This window comes from Eulemur rufifrons, unplaced genomic scaffold (genome assembly GCF_041146395.1).
Source record: "Eulemur rufifrons isolate Redbay unplaced genomic scaffold, OSU_ERuf_1 scaffold_284, whole genome shotgun sequence".
Classification (NCBI taxonomy): Eukaryota; Metazoa; Chordata; class Mammalia; order Primates; family Lemuridae; genus Eulemur; species Eulemur rufifrons.
The window spans coordinates 681-6,920 of NW_027183066.1; the positions used below are offsets into that span (position 1 = coordinate 681).

The 6,240-nt window shown below is 52.2% G+C and overlaps 1 pseudogene; it reads left to right on the forward strand.

The window, feature by feature from the left end:
* The first annotated feature begins 5,920 nt into the window (after window positions 1-5,920).
* On the forward strand, window positions 5,921-6,012 carry LOC138380136 (small nucleolar RNA U13; annotated as a pseudogene).
* Window positions 6,013-6,240: the final 228 nt, after the last annotated feature.

Here is a 6,240-nt window from a genome sequence, read left to right on the forward strand (position 1 = left end):
TCTGCATTTGCAGATGAAGAGGCTGAGGCTCAAGAGGATGTATGACTCGCCAAGTTACCAAACACGGAGTGTCGTCCAGGTAGCCAGTCCAGGCCCCCCGGCTCTGCAGCCACTCTGCAATGCTGATTCTGAGCCTGACCGTTTCATCACTGGTGGCTCCCTGAGAACCTTGACTCGGCCCCCTTCCTCAGTTCACTTGGGAAACATATTCATGTGTGTGTATTTCTCTCCTTCCCTCTCCCACCCCCCCCCCCGTTTTAGTTTTTATTATTTTGAAAAGTGCATAGAACGATAAAAACTTTAAAAGTAGGAAAAAGCTTACGGAACACATAAGGACACAGAGAAAGAAAATATCTGTGTACAACAGTGCAACGCATTTGTGTTTTAAGTCGTGGTGTTGCAAAAGAGTCCAAAAGTTTAAAAGAAAGAAAAACAAACAAACAAACAAACAAACAGACAAACAAACAAACAAAAAAAAAGCCAAACCACCATGGAAAAGTTTATGAAGTGAAAACACTTACAGTAAGCTAAGGTTAATGTATTATTGAAGAAAGAAATTTCTAAAGGTAAATGTCGTGTGGCCTAAGTGTCCAGGGTTTATGAAAACCTACAGTAAGTAATGTCCTAGGCCTTCACATTCACTCACCACTCACCGCCAACTCACAGACTCACCCAGAGCAACCTCCCGCCCGCCCTGCAAGCTCCATTCACCGTAAGTGCCCTGGCCAGGTGTCCCACTGCACAGAAACCTATTAGACTGCATTTCTTCCCATTACTATCAGTAGTTGTACATTTCTTAGGACTGTAGGCCTACGATACACCTCCAGGCATAGTTAGGGGTTGGGAAGAGGAGGGAAGAGGCCATTCTTCATTTATTAATTGGGTAGCATGGGGGCAGGGGAGGCAGTTTCCTCCTTCTCCCCCTCTTGTTTTTCTTTATTCCTCTCCCAGTTCCCCCTTCCATCGTCTCGATGGATTTGGATGAGACGTAGACATTTTCTACGTCAGGCCTTAATCATACCGAGGGAGCAGGAGAAAAGTAAGCCGCCTACCATGACACGATGGAATGGAAGTTTGTCAGCCATTGACTGCTGTGGCATTCCGACATTTAGTGTCTTCAGGACATTCTATATTTCTGCTATCCCACTAGAATATATCTCCTCGATCACTACTGTGTGGCCACATCCCAGCTGTTTCGTGAGCCACCCTCAATGTTCGTGACGATGTAGTGTGGGGACTCCCTCCGTCTGGTGCCTTAAACTCGCACATTTGGGGTTTTGTATCAGGATAGCAAAGCGATCACCTTTAAATAACCTGGCTGGCCATGGTGGCTCATGCCCGTGATCCCCGCAACTTGGGAGGCAGAGACGGGAGCGTGACTTGAGCCCAGCAGCTGGAGACCAGCCTGGGTAACACGATGAGACCTCATCTCTACCAACAAAAAAAAAAAGAAAAATTATGGCGGGTGTGGCAGCATTTGCCTATAGTCCCAGCTACTCAGAAGGCTGAGGCAGAGAGGATCACTTAAGCCCTGGATTTGGAGCTTGCTGTGAGCTACAATCAGGCCAAGGCGGCCTGGGAGAGGACAGAGTGAAAGAAATCCTGTCTCAAAAAAAAAAAGAAAAGAAAAGAAAAGAAAAGAAAGAAAACAAGACCGATAACACAACACAACTTAGAAGACTTGGTGTTACCGAAAGCTCGGCCACTTGCCCACGAGGCCGAATAACGAGGACAAGCTGTTTGAGGAGGAAGGAAAGAGAGAGTCTATTTTGCCGGTAAAGGAGAAAATAGGGTAGACCTTCCCATCTCAAGCCTCCGAATTTCCCCGAACATAGGGCTAGGCAGAAATACAGAGCTTTTAATGAGGGGGGGAGGGGTTCTCAGCTTTAGCGTTGATTGTGGTTAATTATTTCAATCGTCCAGGCTCTGCCAAAAACAAAGCCTGTGAACTCTGCCGGCCGCCCACCTGGGGGGGGGGCGGGGCAGGGGACCACTTGGGAGTTTTAAGAAAAGATTTAACCTGCCTTGGGGACATAGGCCAGACTACAAGCTCCCAAAAGTGGTGGTGGCGGTGGTGGTGGTGGTGGGGAGCGTAAAACGACAGAACGTCTTTCTGTCCTTTATTGGTTTCTCCTTTTTCCCCCCTAGGTGCCAAAAGACCTGAGACTGATGCCGAAAAGAAATAGGTACAGGCGCCCACGTGCACACACAAAGATATACGATCGAATACATCGTGTTGACAGTCGGGGAAACTGGAAGATGATGGGGAAGTATCACGAGCAACTTTGTATTTCTTCCAGGACAGGAAAATGGACACGAAGAGAAAAATTCATCGTTCTCGGCGTAGGATAAAAAGCCACATCTTGTTACTTAATATAATTCATTCTGTGATTTAAGTTTTTATACGATATGATATTCGATAAGCCTAAAACACAAGATAAAAGAGAAACAAACAAAAGGGAAAAAATAAAAATAAAAAAGACGACGGGCAGAGGCCTACGGTCCCGGGAGGAGGCAGAGAGCGGGAGGAGGGGCGCCTCCCGCAGACAACAGGGCGGGTGGGCGGAGACCCGCTAGAGGCTAGGGCTGCCCCGGGCGGGCCCAGAGCTGCGGGCCCGGGAAGAAGAGGGTGGGACCGTCCGGACCGTGCTCTCCTCCCCGCCCTCCACACCTCCCGGGAGTCAGCTCTTAAACTCCCAACGTCACCTGACTTTCCGGATCCCGAGGTCTGATCAAAGTGGCCGCTAGGTGACACCCAGCAACCGCTGCCGGTGTCATCCTGAAAAGAACGGACCCTATGACTGACGGGGGTGGGGCGCACAGTGGGTGGCCCGGCCAGCTCCCCTTCCTCCTCGGAGCGGATCGGATCATCTGGAACTTTATCCAGAGAGGAGAGAGTGCCCCTGGGTGTGTGCTAGAAGCCGGAGGGTTGGGGCAGGGACCTACCCAAGAGAGAAGTAGAGTACAGGGAGTTTCAGAGTTGACCCACTCACCATCTCGCCCTGGTCAATACAAGAGTGGCAATATCTGTCACCGTGGAATGAACACTTGGTACCGAAGACCTTTGTCTATGCTGGCCCCCGTATGCCTAGGGGGGGCATGTGGCCAGAATCTGACATCCTAAACGTCTTCGTAGAAAGAATTTGGGGGTGGGGGTGGGGGAGAGAGACAGAAAAAGAAAAGAGAGGGGGAAAGAAATGGCTGCCACAAAACTATCAGAACAGAGAAGCGACCGATAGGGCCTATCTGGTTAAGTTCTTTCCCTACCCAGAGAACGACTTGACGTAGCTGATGTCACTGCAGTCAGGCCACGTTCCGGTGGACACAGAGAGTCAGGGATAGAATTTCACGCTCGGCACTGTCTCTCGGGACAGCGGGAAGGTGGAGGGTGGCTGAGGGTTCTATGCTCCTTTATCACACACCGTCAGGTAGGTCAGGTAAAATTGAGGACAGATTTCCAGTGTTTCGAGAAAGGAAGAGCACTCGTGCAGGCCATCTATCTGTACGTGGGAGAGTGTCCCCGAAAAGTGGCTTTAAGTGCCGGGATGTGCCTAGGCCAAGAAGGTACACGATCCTGAGTGAGAATGGTCCGTCCCATCGAGTCAGTCGGTAGGAGGCCACCGGGTCGAGACGGAACTGCCCCCCCACCCGCCCCCGCCCCCCAGAGCAGACAGACTCAGAATGGAGTCACTCGGTGCCAGTGCCCTGCCCGGGTGCCCCATCATTCAACCGAACTGGGAAACAGGTGGGCTTTCCGACCCTCGGGAGGGAGCTTCACCGGCGGGCGGACAGATCAGAAGGGGCCCGGCTCCCTTGAGCGGGCAGGCTGGGGACGGTCGGTGGGGTCTCTTGACAGGAGGCACCACGGAACCCTTGAGGCAATGTCGGGGGCACCTATGTTGCGGTCCAAAGCTAGCGTCTGAGAAGTCGTCCCGAAAGCATGATGGCGTCAACAAGTCCCCTCCGTTCAAGAAACGAGATTCATTTCTAGAGGAGGGCCACCCCCGCGGGAGGACCGTAGGCTTCCTGTGGACATTCTCTTCAAAAGGCAATTCACTCAGCGGAGTGAAAATCGGAAAAATCGCTGTCCTCTGACGCAGCTGCAGAGAAAAGATGGCACCAAAATCAATGAAACACACACACACACACACACACACACACACAAACACACCTCCTCCCATCTGAACGAGCACTCCGGACGGTCACATAGGGAGAGCGACGGGCTCTCTTCCCCCCCTGTGGTTTTCTACCTTTCGTTGCGGTTTTTTCCCTCAGTGGATAGAGGAGGAGACACAGGGGGCTCAGCCGGCATGCGAGTGGGTTTATCATCCTCTGTGAGTATCAACACGCGACACCACCTAAGTGAAGGAACACACCGGTGTTTCATGTGATGTGGCTCAATGCCTGGCAGATACGAGCCTTTGCAGGCCTCCTCGTGATCGACAGGACGTCGCCTTGGACACGGACACATCTTGTCCCTCCCTCCCGAGGCGATAGGCGGTTCCGTACCTCCTCGGGGCCAGGGCACAGTCTGCCTAGGCACCTACAACACGTGTGGCAACAGCCTCGATGGCTCTGCCATGAGAACGAACTCCCGTGGCACGGGGGTGGGATGGGGGGGGGTCGGGTGCTGAAGAATTCAGCTGAGTGAAGGAATGCCACGGGATTCAGAGTGCCATCGGTGGGCTGAGAGGCGAGCAGGGCGGGCTTTGAAAGGGTAACATTCTCCCTGCCTTCCGTCTGGCTGTGAATACAGAACGTACACGCCAGGCGGGGTGGCTCACGCCTGTAATCCTAGCACTCTGGGAGGTAGAGGCGGGTGGATCGGTCAAGGTCGGGAGTTCGAGACCAGCCTGAGCAAGAGCGAGACCCCCATCTCTACTAAAAATAGAAAGAAACTATATATCTAAAAATATATACAGAAACAGTATCTAAAAATATATACAGAAAAATATTAGCCGGGCACGGTGGCGCATGCCTGTAGTCCCAGGTACTCGGGAGGCTGGGGCAGTAGGATCGCTTGAGCCCAGGAGTTTGAGGTTGCTGTGAGCTAGGCTGACGCCACGGCACTCTAGTCTGGGCAACAGAGTGAGACTCTGTTTCAAAAAAAAAAAAAAAAGAAAAAAGAAAAAATATATATATATACACACACACACACACACACACACACACGTATATCCAATTAGCTGGGCATGCTGGCACATGCCTGTAATCCCAAGTACTCGGGAGGCTGAGGCAGTCTGATCGCTTGAGCCCAGGAGTTTGAGATTGCTGTGAGCTAGGCTGACGCCATGGCACTCTAGCCAGGGCAACAGAACGAGAGACTCTGTCAGAAAGAAAAGAAGAGCGAGAGCGAGAGAGCGAGGGAAAGAAAGAAAGGAAGGGAGAGAAAGGAAAGAGAAGGAAGGGGGGGGGAGAGAGAGAGAGAGAGAGAGAGAGAGAGGGGAGAAAACTATTAAAAAATTCTCGGGACCAGATCCATCGGTCGGTACTCAGAAGCGTGACGATCGGGTGTTCCCGAGCACGTGTGAGATGTGTCTTCTCCCTGACGCCGCGTTTCCTCCACACACACATCACCCATCTGCCGTGGAAAAAAAGCAACAAAAAGAGAGAAAGAGATTAAGAAGGGAAAATGGAAACAGGGCAAAAGAGGAAGAAAGAAAGAAATTTCGAAAAAAAGAGACCAAAGTCACAGCGAGAAGGAAGAATACTGAGCCCAGAGCGACACCTAGTGACCACACCGTCATAAGCACCCTAGGGCCCCAATTCGCCAGAGACATCTGGTGGACCCCAGGGCAACATGTGGTCGACCCGGGGCCATGGCGTCTGCAGCCGATTCCCAGGCGGGCACACGAGCCCGGGGAAACTCATTCTCAGCGCGGGGAGGAGGGGAGGGGAAATAATAGCAAAGTCACACCAGATCCCTTTCTAGTTCATAAACGTGTTGATTGCGTGTTCACGCGCACGTGTGAGAAGGGCCTCCTGGTGTGTCGGCACGTCACCCGCGTGACGTGAAACCATGAATCCGGGGGGGGGGGAGCGGAAAGGCGGGCAGGAAAAGGCAAAGAGAGAATAGATAAAATGAAAGGACCAAAAAGAAAGTCACACAGCAGGGTAGGGGAGTGAGAGCAAGTCGAGAGACTGCAGACAGAAACTCCGAGAGGAGAGGAATGCTCCGGAGCGCCCCCTCGCCCCGCGCGAGAAGAATACCGATCGCAGGGTGACCCCTAGGGGCAGCGA